Raw genomic sequence first — 19,173 nt, 5'->3', positions numbered from 1 at the left:
TTGTGGAAATTCTTTGGAGAGAAGATGTATTTGTTTCAACATGACAACGGTGTGACGGTCAGTATAACAGTAAACTGAGTAGAATAACGTAGTGAATCTGCCATTTCCTGACCACAGCACAGATCTGAATTTATTTGAACTCCTCTGGGTGTTTTGAAACGTCCAGTAGTCCTGAGGGATGAGTGGAGCAAACTTTCATTCTCCATATATCAAAAACGTCCAGAAAGTACTTCATAGAAGGGTTATTGGTGTCATTAAAGCCCATGGGGGGAATCACAGATCCGCTAAGAAGTCCATGTGAGTTTTTGTCATTTTGTGTCCTGATACATATTTGAAATTACTATAATGGCAATAAGCTAATGCGGTTCATCGGAAAAACAAAAGGTAGCGTTATATACAGAGTTTTCCGATAATAAGTTTCTTTACTAAGATGTGTAGGTTTGAAAAGATACGCGATCATCGTTACACACATACCCGATTAAATCCATATGCCACAAAGGTTGCAAGGCTCATTATTCACTAAACTCTATTTGACTCCTGTAATAATGAAGTAGAAAACTCATTTGTTTCGTCGTCCAAGAATATAAAAAGATAAATGTTAGTAAGTAACTTGATCTGCGAATCTATTTGATATTCTGGAATTTTCGCAAACAGTGCGGGATATTTTTATTATTCTTTTGGTATATGAATTATACTTGTCTGAGGTTGTGTGCATAGCATATTAGTGTGGTGGCATTGGAATTGGATCCAAGTGTGGGAGCCAATTTAATAGCTTCTTTTCTTCTTCAGCTGTTCAGTAACGAGTTGTGGGCCTGCAGAGTTTGGTGCAGTATACGAAGTAACAGGATAGTTTATTTTGTTATGTATTTTACATTTTGTTTTTCCTGATAACATGCAGGTAATTTGCACGCTATTTCACGAAACTAATGTTAGTATGATGATGATTTGCATGATGCCGGAAGCTGAATTTAGAGTCGATGATGACCCTTAGATCACTGTAGTATTAACTTTAGAAGTTTTCTCCTTTTTCGTAATATACCGTTACTCTGTTGAATGTGGCTTTGTTGGTCAGACGTACTAAGTAGCAAACAAGGGTTTAGCGGTTGGTATTCACACAGCTAGTGGGCCCACTCTGCCTGGATTTGTTAGTAATAAGCAGTTCAATGTATTCTGAATAGCAGAGCGTACGTATAATCGTGAAAGCAACAAAGGGGACGAGAATAAGTATGAACAGAAAACCTGAATATGACATATAACTAACTTGCTGTGGAATTAGCATTAGTGGAGGCATATGATGCAAGAAAGCAAGCTTATACAGCATCAGCCAAAAAAACCCCTTCCCATTTCACCCATCCATTCGCTCCAAAAGTTTGTCCAGTTCTTCCTTGAATTTATTTAAGCTATCAACTTCCACAACGACAGATAGAAGTTTGTTCCAGCAATCAACCACCCGCTGGCTAAAGATAAATTTTCGCACATCTGTATTCAGGTTCGTTGGTTGCTCGGGAAACGTGCATTACAATTCTATCTATCTTTTTGAACTAGAAATGCGTTTTTGAAGTGTTCAAGTTACGTGAGATTTGAACAAAACATTGACTCAAAAAAGTTGGTGATGCCGCTGAAATTCGGTACAACAGAAAATGTCAGCATAATAAAATCGCGAAATGAGCTTTTTCTTCTATATCGAATCTTTTGGTTTGATAAAGTTCCCTTATTGTCTTGTCTTTTTATTTGGCTACATAGATTAATGAATGTATAAATTACCGTAATGATAGATCATTAAAACTAATTAATGCGAGATCATTAAGGCTAATTAATATTTACGTGATTTTAGTTCCACGAAAGAAGTGCAGATGAATGCCCTTAGAGGATGTCTGCATCAAACAACCAGATGTGAGACTTAAGCAAGTCACAGAAAAGGAATACTAAAATAGCCGAAGAGGTTCGATAGCATGGATTATCTTTCGTTTCTACTAGGCGTGGTCTCGTATGTGTTTCAGAATCAGATAACACAGGGCTGCAAATTGAAACTTGTAGACTGGCGGGTTTCTATTCTAATGGGTTCAGTTTCCTAAGTTTTTTTTTTTTTTTTTGGTAGTTGTTAGCGCATCGGCTTCTGTGGCCATAATGCACCTTCCAAGGTTTTTTCAGTATTTTGATCCAAGTCCGAGGCGGGATTCCAACCCTTGACCTTTGGGTTTGCGTATAGGCACTTTACTCACCCGGCTAGCCAGATCGGCTTCCTAAGTTTGCTGACTGGCTTTATTTTCACGGCTTTCCTTGTTTTGAAAATTTAATTTTTCAAAAACAAATGAGAAGAAAACAATGGACAAATTTCAAACAGAAGGAACGAGAAGAATATGAATGTGAACATTTATGCAGATTATCATATTTCTGGGAATTAAAATCTAAGGACGTTCGTTGTCTTCGTTAAATTGATAAATTTCAGTTACAAAGAATTACTTTTTTTTTTTAAATATTTTCTTTGATTTTGTCTCGTTTTAATATGCCGTCATTAAAGATTTGGCGTTTAAAAATTGTAACGGAAGCTATGGCCATTCTCCATTTCCTTAATATTGAAGTGCAATTTAAGGAACCCGCTGCCAAAATCCCCCCATTTGGAGTGTTTTCAAAAAGTAAAAATAAATTAAAAAGTAGCGCAATTTAGGCTACTTTATCCTATATTCAAATTTCAAATTATTATTTTTAACGTTACCGAAGCTTTGTTGCACGTCTGTGTTTTTTCGCATTTGGCTGCGGAAGTGCGCACGTTGTGCGGTTGAAAAACCTGGAATAACTCGGACAGACCCCAACCCTTTTCGCAGACTGGACAACTGCACCCCATTTGTTAAATACTTGACTTTTAGAAATTCCTCCAATCATTGACTAACATCGAACCCAGAACCTAATCCACAAGTCATCAGGATACATTGTCATCTCGAGGGTTTAGTGTCAAACAACGTTAACTTCAGAATTGCATTTTTGTTTTGAGACAACTTTATACAAATAACAATACATATCATGTCATAGAACGGTATCTAGTAGTTCACAAGTTAGCTTGGGCTATAAGCACATTTCCGGTAAACCGAGAAAATGTAAAATGACTATTTCTTGGTTAATTACAAAAACGTTTACTACAAAATGATTTTGTAGTTTAATGTTGTTTGACACTAAACCCTCGATCAGCTACTAGTGTGTCAGATGGCAATGCATCATACCATCTGATACACTAGTGTCAGATGGCATGAGTGTCATGCCATAAACAGTGTCAAAAGCTTTCCTGAAATCCAAGTACTGTGTATGATATCAAAATTATTTTTTGCATCAAATTCCTTTATAACCACATCATAATATCCAATCAGATTTGTCAGACAAGACTTTCCCTTAACAAACCCATGTTGTGTCTGAATTATTACTGCAGTCTTGTCTAGATGATCCTTCAATGCATCTTTAACCACTGACTCCATTATTTTACTCGGAACAGAAGTTAAACTAACTGGTCTGTAATTACTCTTGTCACCCTTCGATCCTCCATTGTGAATTGGGGATACATTTGCACATTTCCAGTCCGTGGGGAACCTCCCCTGAGTTCCAGGATGCTCTCATAATTATGGCTAAGGATTTGCTTAGTTCCTTTGCCGCCTCCTTTAATATAACTGGATAGATACCATCCACCCCCAGGTGCCTTTCTTATGTTTAACTTCAACAATAATCTCCTGCATTTTGCTCTCAGTTATTACAAAATCATTAAGCACCCTGCTATAATTTGATAACCTTCTGGCATTTTCCTTTCTTAATAACTCCTTTCTTAGCAACCCCAGAGCAACGTATAAACTCTATGGTACTACACTGACAGTGGTAGAGAATGAAAGGGACCTGGGGGTGGTTGTGCAGGCAGATATGAAGTTTTCTGAGCAGTGCAGACGGGCTGCAAGAGTAGCTCATGGTGTATTGTCGACGATATATAGGAATTTTTCTAGCAGTGATAAGGAGGTGATTTTTCCCTTGTATAAGGCAATGGTCAGGCCACACCTAGAGTACTGTATACAGGTCTGGAGGTCTCATTTCAAGAAGGATGTAGAGATGCTGGAACGAGTACAGAAGAGGGCAACAAGATTAGTGAATGGAACAAAGGGGTGCTCTTACGAAGAAAGGCTTAAGTTTTGCAAATTACAGTGTCTGGAGACTAAGCACCAGCGAGGTGATCTGATAGAGGTGTATAAAGCCTTGAATGGTTTGAGCATACTCAATGCTGATGGGATTCTTCCTCTTGCTCAGAATAATCACCTGAGAGGGCATAAATTCAAATTGAGGAAAGACGGATATAGGATAGACGTGAGGAAATTTGCCTTTAGCCAGCGGGTGGTTGGTTGGTGGAACAGACTTCCATCCCTTGTCGTGGAAGTTGATAGCCTAAATAAGTTTAAGGCTCAGCTGGACAGGTATTTCGAACGAACAGAGGGATGAAGTGGTTATTTTTTATTTATTTATTATTTTTTTTTGGCTGATGCTGCATAAGCTTGCTTTCTTGCATCAAATGCCTCTACTAATGCTAACTCCTCATGTGTGAATGTAGATGCAAAATACTCATTCAGTTTGTTTTCTGTCTGAGCAGGATCATCAACAGTCGGACCATCGCTATCAAGTGGACCAATCTGATTCATCCCCTTCCTTTTAGAGTTTATATAAATAAAGAAATCTTTGCTGTTTTTCCTGGCATCCTTTACCAGAGATTTCTCGTAATCTGCTTTCGCTTGTCTAATCTCTTTTGTGACTTGATTATAGACTAGCTTATATCTGCCATAGGCTTCTGTATCGCCTGATAATTTATATTAATCCCATGCATTTTTCTTCTCTGCCACGAATCTCATTAGTTCATTTGACAACCATTTAGGTCTAAACCTTGAACAATATTTCTTAATAGGTATGAAATGTCTAGTATCTTCCATGATTAATTCGTTGAATGCTTCCCACTTAGAATTTGCTGTTGGTAACATCATCAGTTGGTCCCACTGTACAGAATTTAAAAACTGTCTGAGACCACTGTAGTCACCTTTACGGAAGCAAAAACCTTTAAAGATATAATTACCCCTGATTGTAATTATATCTTTAAGTAAATCCCACATCAGTACACTGTGATCAATGCCACTTAGTGGTTCCTTTATCTGCAAATTCTTAATACACGAATGATCACTGCTGATAACCAGATCAAGAGTATTACTTTCTCTGGTTGCCTCTCGAACATGCTGCTGCAGAAAACAATCATCCAATAAATCCACAAAAGCCTTGCTAGTGTGCGAGTGACCAGCTCACAAGTTTGAGTCAATATCTGGGAAGTTAAAATTCCCTATTATAAGACATTAATTTACTAGCTCACTCTGTTTCTCTGTACAATTGTTCATCGTTCTCATTCAAGTCATTAGGCCTATAACACCATATAACAATATAACCATAACACCATTATATTTACCATTAAAAAAAATACTCTACGAGGAGGGTTCCACGTTGGATGAATAGTGAAGTTGCCACATTACTTGAGCAGAAAAGGGTGGCATGGAAAGGTTACAGAGCAAAAAAAGCACTGAAGCCTATAACAGCCTCAAAATGATCAGTAATAGAACCACAGAAAAGATTCGACAGGCAAAGGCAGTTTATGAGAAATCACTAGCAAACAGAGCAAAGAGGGGGGATAAGGAATTCTTCACATATATAAATGCCAAGAATAGCAGGACAGACCAGATCAGATCTTTACGTAAGAGAAAGGAGATAGTATTAAATACACCAGCTTCCGTTGCAGATGAACTCAACAGTTATTTTCCATCGATATTTACAAATGAAAAACCTTTTGTGACAATGGGAAATTGTGGGAGCGAAGGTGAAAAATATGTAATTAATGATATTGAAATTTCGTAAGATAATTTAATGAAAAAACTTTTGAGCCTACAGGCCAGTAAGGCTCCTGGAGTTGATTGAATATACCCTATAATCTAAGGGAGGCGGCAAGTGAGTGCAATGAACCATTGAGGCTAATTATGCGAGCGTCATTAGACTCTGGGGAGATTCCCTTGGATTGGAAAAGTGCCAATGTATCTCCCATACATAAGAGTGAAGGCCGACCGGGCTAGCTGGGTGAGTAAAGTGCTTTCCTGGCAACCCAAAGGTCACGGGTTCGAATCCCGCCTCGGGCTTGAATCAAAGTACTGCAAAAACCTTGGGAGGTGCATTATGGCCACAAAAGCCGATGCGTCAACAACTACCAAAAAAAAAAAAAAAAAAAGCTAAGAGTGATGTGGGAAATTATCGACCTGTCAGTCTGACTTCAGTGGTAGGGAAAATCATGGAGGCAATGATGAAGGGTGGAATTCAGGATCATTTGGATCGAATTGAAATTCTCAAGGATACTCAGCATGGTTTTGTAAAGGGAAAATCATGTTTAACAAATCTGGTTCGCTATTTCGAAAGGGTCACTCACGAGCTGGATTTAGGGAATAATTTGTATATTGTTTATTTAGATTTCAGCAAAGCTTTTGACTCAGTCCCACATGAGCGGTTGCTTTATAAGCTGGAACAGGTTGGAATCACTGGGAAAATCCATAGATGGATAGAAGGATGGCTTCAGGGCAGGAGGCAGAGGGTTGTGATAAATGGCTATTCCTCAGATTGGGTTGATGTAAGAAGTGGGGTTCCCCAAGGATCAGTATTAGGACCACTGTTGTTTTTAATTTTCATTGATGAAGGGATAGAGGGCGTGATGTCTAAATTTGCAGATGATGTTAAAATTGGTAGAGTAGTTAATGATCACTGCCAAGCTCAGCTTCTTCCGAGAAACCTAGATAGACTTCAGGAATGGTCATAAAAATGGCAGCTATGCTTTAATCCAACAAAGTGTAAGGTATTAAACCTGGGAAATAGTAATCCCAAAATAACTTATTCACTTAGTGGAGTTCAACTAAACCTGTACTGGAGGAAAGGGATTTGGGTGTTACGATACGGTCAGACATGAAATCCTCTGATCATTGTAAACAGGTTGCAAGGAAGACCCCTGGTCTCCTATCGATGATCTATCGAACTTTTGCACGTAGAGATATGGACGTGATAATCCCATTATATAAGGCTTATGTTAGACCACACTTGGAATACTGTGTTCAAGTATGGAGACCGCACCTAAAGGAAGACATCGAGCTTCTTGAAAGGGTGCAAAGAAGGGTAACTCGCCTGGTGAGATCGGCAAAAGGGTGTTCTTATGAAGAAAGACTTCGAATATGTGGGTTGCAGAGTTTGGAAACCTGACATCTTAGAGGGGATTTGATTGAGGTGTTTAAGGCTCTGAGAGGCATCAGTAAAATGAATGAGGACGAAATTTTCAAGATTATAAATGATGCTAGAACTAGGGGACATAAATTCAAGTTACGGGGGGGAATTGTTTAGATTGGACTGCAGGAAGTTTTATTTTAGCCAGCGAGTTATAAATTACTGGAATAAGTTGCCTTCATGGGTGGTAGAGGCCGACAGTTTGGGGAAATTCAAAGGTCATCTGGATAGTACCTTCGGGTCAGGGAAGCGCATAGGATGATAGGTTTAATTTCCTTTTCTTTTATTAATTATTTTTATTTATTATTATTTTTTATCATTGTTTTATTCGGTTTTTTTTTTTTTTTTTTTTTTTTTTGGCTGGTGCAGCATAAGCCATAGGCTTTCTTGCATCATGCGGCCATTACTAATACTAACACACTCCTACTCTTATTTTTGCTTTCCCAGCGCTTATGCCACACCAAACTGACACATTGCACTGTCCATCTATGTCAACTGGATGCACTTCCTTATATTTTTTAGTTTCCTAACTAACAGCATAACCCCTCCTCCCTTCCTATTCTGTCTATCCTTTCTGTACATTGTACTCTTCAAATTCCAATTCTCATTCTTAATATCAGTGTTAAATCACATCTCTGATATCCCAACAATATCCGCCTTTGATGTCTTGACTAACACTTCAAATTCATCAAATTTATTTACTATACTTCTAGCATTGGTATACATGCGCCTATTCTTATGCTTAGTTACCCTAACACATCCCATATAGTTACCTGTTTCACGATGACTGCCATCAGTCCCTGAAACCCCCAGCACCCCTCGCTCCAGGTCGCTGCTTATTCTAATAGAAGTAGTGCAAGAATCACCTTCACCTCTGCCTGCGGCTACTTTTAACCTTTAATCTGTGAATCCCTCCCAAGCTAGCAGTTTTCCGACCCACCTAACACTGCTTTCATAGCATCAGCAAATATTCTTGCACCCTTTCTATTTAAGTGTATCCCATCCCTGTAGAAGCAGTCTCTCCTGTTAACAAGCATAGACCACGCTGAAAAAAATTCTATCCCCATGAGCCTTGCACAATCTCTTCAGGGCTGAATTGATTGACAAGGCTCTCATCATGTACTCCCTCCTATCGTGCCTGGGCAGAATTGCAGGCACTTTCAAATTTAACCCTAATTCACGGCTTTTTTTCAACATTGACCTGTACTTGTTAAGTAAATCTCCAGATCTCCTAATCTTAATGCCATTAGTGCCAACATGTAGAACAATATCACCCTTTGTGCCCTTAAAAGATGATATCTGCTTCACAACATCAACTTTTCCCCCTGACAAACATACCCTGGTCCTATTCCATATATCTTTTTACACAATATATTACCCGTCTCTCTGACAATAGAGTCACTAACAATAACTAACTCCTGTGGGACCAGCGCGTTCTGCCTTGGAGATTGCCACTGTGTTGCATGATGCACAATAGTGAGCTCTGGTGTTGAGTTGGGCAGCTGAGAGCTTGATGATCCCCTCATTATAATTTCTTCGAGGCCATCTACCGTACACCTCAAGCTCTCATAGACGCCCATCGGAACGCTGAGTTGACGCCTAATTTCTATACACTCTTTGCAACTGGCACACACAATGACATCCTTCTTAGCTAGATCATGTTCTGTTCCAGAGAGTTCGGCAAACATTTCACAAGTTGCACATTATTTTAGGCTGTAATGTGTGGGAGAATCGCCCCTTCAGTTCTCCCCCGAGTCACAGCACTCCTGCCACTTTGTGCCCGTTGCTTTGCTGCTCTGGTCTGGGGCATGATATTTTAAATTAATAAGATCAATAAATTTAATTAATTGTCAATACTACACTATCTAATAGAATCCTAAATGCAGTGATGCGTATAACGCTATATAATTTTACGTTAAACTCGACATGTTGGACCTGTCGAGTGAAGTCCAGTCCAGGGCTTTGATCTCAATCCTATAGAGAGTCTCTTCGACGAACTGGATCGTCGGATGCGTGTGAAGAAAGACTATCGAAAAAAAAGAGCTGAACTGTCCGCTGTTTTGAAGGCCCAATGGCGGAAACTATAGGAGAAAATTTGCAAAAAAATTGATGCCTGTAACGTTTAGTTTTCCTGTAAATAAAGATTATTTATATATATGAGTGTTCGGATATTAATGGTCGTGTCCTATATTTGTCTATGATGTCATTATAAGGAATGGACATTAAAATCTGTTAGGAATCTCTACTTCAGACGACTGCGGTGGTTTCAACCATCTTATAGGTGGCTACCAATCTTTCCAAGTTTACTACGAAAATCAGAGTGAGTGTCACTTTCTGAACTTCGTTAAAAAGAGTTGTAATGCGCTGTTATGTTAACCAAAAGAAGGCCCTTTTTCACGTATTATAACATTTTTGTGAGCTTGCATGCGTGATTAGAGACACCGATAGCAATGAATGTGTAAATCCCAACAAAACTGATATTAAAAATGGTAAACAGATGATGTTATTTTGCACAAACTTTACCAAGCAGCAGTCTTCAATATCGATTATGCGATTTTTTCGGGATGTTTTAAGCATCTTTGGAAGGCTCCGCGTATAAGAGGATATCCAAGAAACACAAGTCTCGTTCTTCAGTGGAAAGGGTAATTTCCTCTGAAAGCTTTAGATCAGTTTATACCGTGTTTTGTAATTAATGTATATTTTATTACTTTTGTCGAGGGCTAAAGTAGATTAATTCCATTAAAAAATTGTCATTAACAATTTTTGATCACTTTCAAGTGCTTCTCTTCCGGAATTAAATTTTTTTACACATATATCGACATCTCTTTCTTGGAAGAAATCCTGGAACTCATTTTTGGAATTCCTTTTGGTAGCTCCATCTTGAAAGGATCTCATCTTGCGATCCTTTCAAGGATCGTTCATGTTTTGGGAACATGGAAAAAATACCAGCAATACAAGAGGCAACGAAATGTTTAAGCAATGATATTACTCATCATTTTTAGACAAGCTGCGTTACAAAACTTCAAGGTGTAATGCCTGGTGAATGTTTGCTGGGATGGGTGGACAAATTCGTAGTGTAAAATTGCTCGAATATCGAAAAAGGAGATTGTCGTCGTTGTGAAACTTCCATTTTGATATGCTGTTGTACTTTTTAAGTCTAGGAGAATCCGGACTTTTCCATTGGAGGCGATTTGTTTCTGGATTGAATGGGAATACCCATTTCTCTTCATGGGTTACAGATTTTTTTCCCCAGTAAAGGTGGGGTTCTTCCAAATTCCGTTATGGAAAGTCTAAACAGATTTCTTCTCTTGTTAGTTTTTCATTGCTGAGATTCTTAGGCGTAGACCTAAATGTTCAGGTCTTTGGTTAAAATCAATCTGACAGTTTCTGTGTTCATGTTCAGTTTTCTAACTTCCAAGATATTAACTCACTGTTTGATTACTTTTTGGACATTTTAATCTGACCCTGAAGATTTTCAGTTGGCCAGACTCCTTCCCTCTTAACATATATAAAGAAAACCTGTAGAGTACAGAATAGAAAATCTGTACTCTTCAGATTTTCTATTCTTCACAAAATCTGTACTCTTCAGATTTTCTATTCTTCATAAAATCTGTATTCTTCAGATTTTCTATTCTTCACAAACGTGTAGCATTTTCCTTCAATTTCACAAAAAAATTAATGTTGATTTACTGCTGATTTCTCATTTTTGATAAGAAACAAAACAGTTTAATAAATAAAAAACTTACTGCTACCACAGAACAAACTGAATAAGCGATTGGAATTGCACAAATCTGCTTATTTAGTCTCCTGACTGGTGTTGTCGGAACTTGCACCAAAGAAGTGCTTGGTGTCGTTATTCTTAGACTTTGTATATCATCTGTGTTTTATTTATGTAATTTCAATAAAGTGATTTTCTTATTTTATTTTCTTTAATTAAAATCTAAAAGCCGTTTTCTGTTTTCATCTGTGTTTTGACTGGCAGACATTAAATTGATATAAACGAATTTATTTTACCCTCATTTATTGAAAGAAGCAAAGCAGTTGGTTATGTCATTCTCGATGTCATATTTGGTTGAAAAATTATACATGAAAAAAATTGCCTGAATGCTTGCGGAAGTGGGCAAAGCGAGGTGATTTAAGGTTAAACTTATCAAATAGAGCAGGTAGGTCAAACACGAACTTAAATGTTTGTCGTACGGCCCAAGTTGGCAATTTTTATATCGCAAATTTATAGGGCAATTCGTAAATGAAAATTTTATACCTAGGATTCATGCGATTATTCGAGCTGTGTGGTGCCATAAATACGCAGTTTGTTGAAACAGTGATTGCCATGATGGATAGGTGTAAATCACTATATATGAATTCTTTTTCTAATATACTCAGGAACACAAATCGATTTTTCTCTGTTTGGAAGGTTCTTTCATGAACGTTTTACAAATTCTAAAGGAACGCATTTTTTTTAAATACTTTTCATTCACAGTTTTGAATAAAACTTTTCTTGCCGAACTGTTCTTCATTCACAAGTGTGACATTTCGTAAATCCAAAAGAAAGACACCCAATATAGTTTTCTTGAATACAGAGATTTTTGTGTACACACGAGTGTTTGTGTATGCAGAGTGCAGTAAAATTGAATCTCGCAAGTGCAAACACAATTGCAAACGTTCCGATTCCTAAACATTCGATTTAAAAGCAAACTATTTCCAGTTTGCTTATCCGAATAAATAGAAAACTTGGCGAGAAACACTTTTCAATTTAATCTAAAAGGAGGTGATGCACCAATAAATGCGGCATGTTTTATTTTTGACAGTTCCTGTGTTCCGAATGAGTAATATCTGAACACTGCTGGGAAGAGTTGCCAGGAAATTGCGATCGCTGTTTTCTCAGCATCTCCACAAACACAAAGTCAGGATTGTTTTCGAAAGCCTTTAAAGGATGCCACGTAGCCTTTACGGTCCTGCTCCTAGTTCACTAAAACCTCAGTTCGTAAAGTTGTCGGCAAGAGACCAAACGTAATGCTTAATGCGCGGTACTGTTTTCTTTAGAGTTTCTAAGACAAATTTATCTTAGTTCATCCGAATAGCTTTTATATTTGGTTTTCGCTTCTTTGTTCTAATTCGCAAATAAAGTGCATTGTTGGGAAACGCATTTCCTTCAAGGGATGATAAACAAAAGTAAGAAGTGCGTAAAAACTCGGAATGGCTTCGGAAGAATCCGACTTTCATGTCAGCCTTGTGTACAGGGCTAGTAGACTGTAAAGTAGATTACCTAAATGCATTTCTGCTGATTATGCAAATTGATCTTTCTTGCTTCTAGAATGCCTGGGAGAATATGTAATCAGTTTTCAATCCCGTACTCTTACCCTTTAGCCTGTATAATTGCAAGCAATTATATCAGCGAAATATAAATATCGGTTTTTACCGTTTACAGTTACTTTTGAAACTTTTAAAGGGAATTCGATTAGTTGCATACTAGTAAATTAAGGGCAGTTCAAGATGAGGTTCCCAATTTCAGAACTTCATTGCGAATGAAGCTATGGAGATTGGAAAGATTTTTAATAGACATTTGAAAATAAGATTAAATTTAGAAAGACAGACTTTGTAAGTTTTATTCAAGCTAATCAAGTTCAATACGCGGTGCACTTATACCCTTCAGACAACAAAACATCAATTTTGACATCTTGCTAAGTAAACTTTTCAAAATGTAACCTTTAAATAGTTTATCCGAAATGAGTTTTTGGCTAAATGTTTGAAATTGGGGAAGGTCATTTTGAATTATCCCGTATAATCTCATGTAAAAAGCAAGCAATCTATCAAATACACATGCAGACGTGTGTACATAAGCAGAGAGGGCGTTGTTGTCGTTGGGACCTTTTTTGTCATATTTAGTCCGAAATTTTTGAATTTTACGTTAAAATTGAACTAAGTTATTATCGTTTCGATTTTACGGTTTCTAAAGTTAAGTTTTGTCTAATCAACTGCTTTTAGTCTGAAAACATCATTCAGTACTTCTGATTTGAACATAAACCGATTTTATTTGAAGAACAAACAAACAAACAAACAAACAAACAAACGAATACAACAGCTGTACGTGATGATTCGCTTTTCTACAGGCGCGTTTGCCTGCGTCGAACGGCTAACTGTACAAGGCGAGTAATGTGTTGCGTCTCCTCATGCAAATATTAACAAAAGAAATAACATTAAAAAAAAATTTAAGAAAATAAATTCTGTGGTGGAAAGCAGCAGTTATCTGAAATACACGTTTAAGGAAAAATACTGAACGTTACTGATAACGAATGTTTGATAACAAACGTCAGTTATCAGTAAGGTTCAACAACTATTATTTCCAGAAACGAATGGTAATAATGTAACAGTGTAACTAATAACGACAACGGCAGACTCAAATAATTTTAATCTTATAACAAAATAGCAAATACACACAAATAATTTACAACGTTCTACGCTGTTCATAGGAAAGACTGGCATATCAAATAATAATAGGCCTATAACTGATACAGTAGTACAGTTTAGAAAGAAAGTGCAAACCACAGAAAAAATATAAGGGACCACTGAGTTAAATCTAGAGATTGTCGGTTTCAACGTCCCATGAATTGTCACGTTCTCGCCGGTCCACTGTGAATGATAGATACCTTGCAGTACAGAATTTGGCTACGAAAGGAACCTTCAATTGGCCCGGAAAAATCCATTAAAATTGAATTTTTCGCGCCACTGGATGAAGAACGCAGCGGTATTCATTAGAAGTACAACTCCTTGGTCTTTGTTCGCAAGTATATTTGTAAAATCGCGTGAAAGCATGTTTTACGAAATGATGTATGCGAGATGGTATTACTGTTTGGAGATGCGGCCGAAATGCTGGAGCATCAGCAAGATTATTTTCCGAGGGACATCCTCGGAGGCTGCAAATATCACCTAACATAATTATTATCTTTATATTTATTGCTGCAAGTACAGTACAAGTACTAGGAACAGTAATACTCATGGCGACATGGCCAGGAGTTGATTTTGCCGTGTTGTGAATTACTTTGTGCTAAATGGAAGCGTAATGCATAATCAAGGATACAAATCTATACTTCTTCCTGTCATATCCAACTAGTAGTGTCAGGTCAGGGAAGCTTCTTTCACATGTAGGATCAAGCGTATGCAGATTTGAAAAATCCTTCGAAAGAACAAACTGCTTTCCTATCAATTGTTTTTACATTACTTCATGCAAATCTACAATTTTAGATTTGCATGAGTCATGATACAAAACACTTGGAGTTTTGTAATTTTCTGTTGTTAACCAAGGTTGAATAAAATCCCAGTTTCCTCAGCAATAACCTGTGGACTGACGAGGTTAACTTCATTCGTAATAGCATCACCAACAGGCGCAATTCCTGCTACTGAGTTCCTATCCGTCAAAACCTATATTTTTGCAGAAATACACGTTATCATGTGAGACGGTCCGTCCGTGGTTTGGCATATGGAGGTCATGAAGTTGTCGGCCCGTTTTTCATGACAGCACGCTCACTGGGGTGGAATATTATGAATTACTTTGTACTAATGCATTTGATTGGTTATAAAGTTCCGTAAACATTAAAGTCCGACAATATTTCGGTTAAGCACGATGGTGCCCCACCGCACAAAATTGTAGCAGTACAACAATGGGTACAACGCATATTTTAAAGGTCAGTGTACAGGACATGCGATTCTGTACAATGGTTTTGGCTACTGTGCTCTCCCGCTTCCCCTTTAATCTTTTGGTCTGGTGCTTTGGTAAAGCAAAAATGTGCTAAACATCCACTGACAATTCAGGAGATTTCAAAGAGGAATACATAATACATGCGCTGAAATTAAAGTTCTGTTATTCTAAAGACTGTTCATTCTAATTTATTACATAGGTTACAAGCTTGTATCGTTGCAGAGCAACATCGTGTTTATGAATAACATTTAAAGCACATTTTGGCTCTCTTTCGAAACTATGTCGCCTACAGTATCTCGTAGAAACAGAGTAGAATGTTGTAAATTATTTGTGTGGTGTGTATTTGCTAATTTGATATACGATTAAAATTATTTGAATCTGCCGTTTTTGTTATTAGTTATTTTGTTATCTTTCGTTTGTGGAAATAGCAGCAGCTATGCGTACACTGTGTCGAACTTTACTGATAACTGATCATTGATAACACACAGCTAAAATCACAAAGTTAAGCACCGAAATATCCATTCTCGTTTCTTCTATCCCTTCTTTTTTATTTCTTGAATAAATTTATTATTGCGCATTTCTTCTTTTTTTTCCCTTAAACTTCTGTTTCGAGAAATTGCTGTTTTTCTCTCTACTCTTTATTATTTTAAAATAATTCTTTTGAATGTTGCTTGTTTTCTCATTATTTGCAAGAGGAGACGCGACACATTACTCTCCTTGTACACCTAACTGTTTGACCAGACAAACGCGCCTTATGAAAAGTGACCATCACATACAACCGTTTTGTTTGTTTCCCCCCAATAAAATCGGTTCATGTTCGTTTCAGAAGTACACCAATGATGTTTTTAGACTAAACCAAGGACGGGAACGACTGTACTATTGAGGGAGAAAGCAATTGATTAAGTAAATTTGAAATTTATAAATCGAAAAATCTAAACGGTTATACATAGTCTAATTTTAATATCAAATGCAAAAATTTCAGGTCAAATATGACAAAAAAGGTCCTAACGACCATAATTTCTACATAAGTTAATAGTCGTGAAGGGTAACCTTACGTTACTGGTAACGCTAGTTATGGAGAACAAAGGGCGAACGGAACTGTGATCGCTATCACTGTGAACAAAGAAGAGAAATAAGATAAAGGAGAAGTAATAAGGAATAATAAGAATTAATAAGCTGTTCGTCCTGTGATTTCAGCGCCTTTTACGAGGGACAGCCGCCGAAATCAAAGGAGGAAACGGCAATAAGTGGGTATAGCCTCTGTTTCTGACATGAAATACACGCCCCACGTGGTACACATCAAAAGTTTAAGTCAGTTAAAATAATTTATTTAAATTTAATATTAATTTTGATGGTGCGGCGCGTATATTTCATGACTGACCCGACAGAGGCTGGAAGTAAAGATTAAAAGAATAACATGAATAAAAAGCAAGAAATGGGATAACTTATATGTGGTCGTAGCGATCACAGTTCCGTCCGTCCTTTGTTCTCCATGGCTAGCGTTAGCAGTAACGTAAGCTTAGAACATTGCCCTTCACCACTACTAACTTTTATATATATATGTGCGTGTGTTACCAGTATAACTGATTTTTCTTATTATTTTCATAAATATTTGTATTAAATAAGGACATGATGCATTAGCTCTCGGATGCATTTATTGGGTTGCAGGCAGCTGTTTCTCATCATTTGATTGGAAATCTGACTCCTGTACGCTTCAGAGTTGAGTAACTTCTGCTGAGATGAACATAGGTGTTAGAAGGATGGTTTCAAGCAGATGTATCAGGAGGAAGGATAAATGGACTATGATGCGAACCCGTCCTGGTATTCTCTAGCTACGCAGAGAGTTCAACAGATTGAACTCTCCGCGTAGAACAACTTCTCACCAGAGTTGTCGATAGATCCTCGAATAGTTCCATAAAATGGCATGACGAGAGACCATTCGGCCAGATATCAGGATTTAGATACATTTGAAGGTCACAATCCTTTAGCTCAATTTTCTGAAGGATGCTTATGTGGGATGTTTGGTTTTTATTTTGAAAAGCACTACCCGAAATTTCTAGCTCTAATAGTAGCTGATCCATCTGCTGAGAGGTAGTATTTTGATCTAGCCTGCTAACAAAAATATTATTACTTAAATAAATCTTTATTTGTCCTACCAAGATACATACGTGTTACATTGGTGAGAGACAAATTCCCTTCACGGCAGTATATGCCAGGGGGATTTGCATATAATACAATATAAAGGAACAAAAACATATATTTGGTTAGATTTACATATAATATAAAGGAATATAACAACACCACCGCTGAATACACTATATACGTGGTACACTTGTTCACATAAGCACAGCATTGAGTCACATAGTTATTCCAGAACGCACAGAACTGTTAGGCGATAGTAGCCTCAGCGAATTACATCGCGGTTTGTTTCATGTACTTAGGATCTTCTATTAGCCTTTCGAGGTCAATTCCAATTTGAGACAAGCTGTGGATTGATTCCAATGCCCTGGTTGGTATGAACCTATCGGCCATCTTCAGCCTATTAGCTTTCGAAAATCCTCAGAGATTTGATGCCAGATAGCGGGATGTGCCAATCACAAAGCTGCTAGAAGCACGGTGATGTTATCACTCCAATCATCGTCTTGATTGTTGTTATTAGTCGTTTCCAGGCAATAATGTCTGGTATTGCTGAACTGCTGGTTCAGCGGAACGCAGCTTGCTGAACAACTGTATTTTCAGTTATTCAGCAAGATGCGTGGTCCTTAACTGATGGGGGAGATGGTGTTTACTGTTGGCCCACTTCAGCAGCCAGAATTCAGTCGTATATATACTCCTAATATAGGTAGGGGTGACTGACGCCCACAATTCAGCACCATACAATGTGGCCGAATACACCGTTGTTCCTATATCTTGCGATTGTCACAGTTTGTTTCACGTGCAAGATGTGTTGTTTGGTTATCCAACGTATATAGTTTAATCTCTTTACAAGCCCGTCAACATGGGCCGTGAACGTAAGTTTGGTGTCAAATATTATTCACGGATCTCTATGAGTTGTGACAATTGGGACAGGTGTCTCATTTAGTTCTGGATATACGAGTGTAGGTGATTTTTTGGGACTTCTAAACATAGGACGATTTCTGTTTCTAATTTTAATACAAGATTGCATATTTCTTGTTCCTACTATGCTAGCATATCTGTTTTTTCCGCGGGAACCTTGAAACTTGGAGTTTGAAGGCAAGCTATTATAGGTAGGCACTATTTTTAAAATATCCAATCTGCCCTCCTGTGACGTTCACGAACGCCCCCCCCCCTTCCGTGGTATTACACTGTGCCATTCAACAGCTGTGTCAGGTGGGCCAAAACATTTGACCCGCCTGACCCTTTGATCCCTTCCCGCATATCTGCAGTGGTGAACCGAACTTTCTTCATTTCTTTTTAATTGTAACGATTTTTTTGAATCTTTGACGTTTATCTTAAAAACTTCTAGGCTTTTGTCATAATGCCATGCTTAGTCAGTCTGATGGCTTTGCTCCTCTGAGTTATATAGTTGTTTGACTTTAATTAGCTCTGTTCTTTGGAACTACAGTACTTTATTTTGTCGTATCCTTTTAGCGACTTGAGCTTGAATAACTGAATGCTCTTATATATCCCATAGGGGTACTTCATTTGAGCAAGGTAGTTTTCGTACCTTGCCTAACATGTGATCTGGTGGCCACCCAGAAGTGATATTCACAGGGTCGCAAACCTTTTCACGTCTACTGCTAATGACTTCAGACACCCACTTACGGAATGATAACAGAGAGGTAGTCAGACTATAAGAAGCGTTGGAACCACTCATCTGGAATTAGGTAGTGTCTCAGGGGTCACATTACTCTCTTTGGAGCATGGATACATCCACTCTTGGTTCTGTTCGTGTCCGCGATTAGAATGGAAAGAAATAATGATACTGTAGCAGTATATGATCTCAATTTTGGCCAAAGTATTGCTCTATGGATGTTTAAATAATCGAGAAGCCGCATGCCTTTTCGGTTCTTGCACGCTGTCTGTAATAAAGTAAATTGCTGTTTCATTCAGAAAATATTATAATGAAAAGTTGTATGTTCCATAAACACATTGACAGTTTTATTGGTCAAGGTAGTTGAACATTTTCTAATATAATGTAACAC

The 19,173-nt window shown here is 37.7% G+C and overlaps 1 protein-coding gene across 2 annotated transcripts in view; it reads right to left on the bottom strand.

The window, feature by feature from the left end:
* Positions 1 to 19,173, bottom strand: part of LOC150084747 (transmembrane protein 151B-like) — a 73,477-nt gene that overhangs the window by 16,486 nt on the left and 37,818 nt on the right. The gene's annotated exons all lie outside the window — the stretch shown is intronic.

The sequence above is a fragment of the Mastigoproctus giganteus genome, chromosome 6 (assembly GCF_048544385.1).
Source record: "Mastigoproctus giganteus isolate SK-2022 chromosome 6, ASM4854438v1, whole genome shotgun sequence".
In the NCBI taxonomy this organism is placed as follows: Eukaryota; Metazoa; Arthropoda; class Arachnida; order Uropygi; family Thelyphonidae; genus Mastigoproctus; species Mastigoproctus giganteus.
The sequence above is the reverse complement of the archived record's forward strand: the minus strand, read 5'-3'. Positions and strand labels throughout refer to the sequence as shown.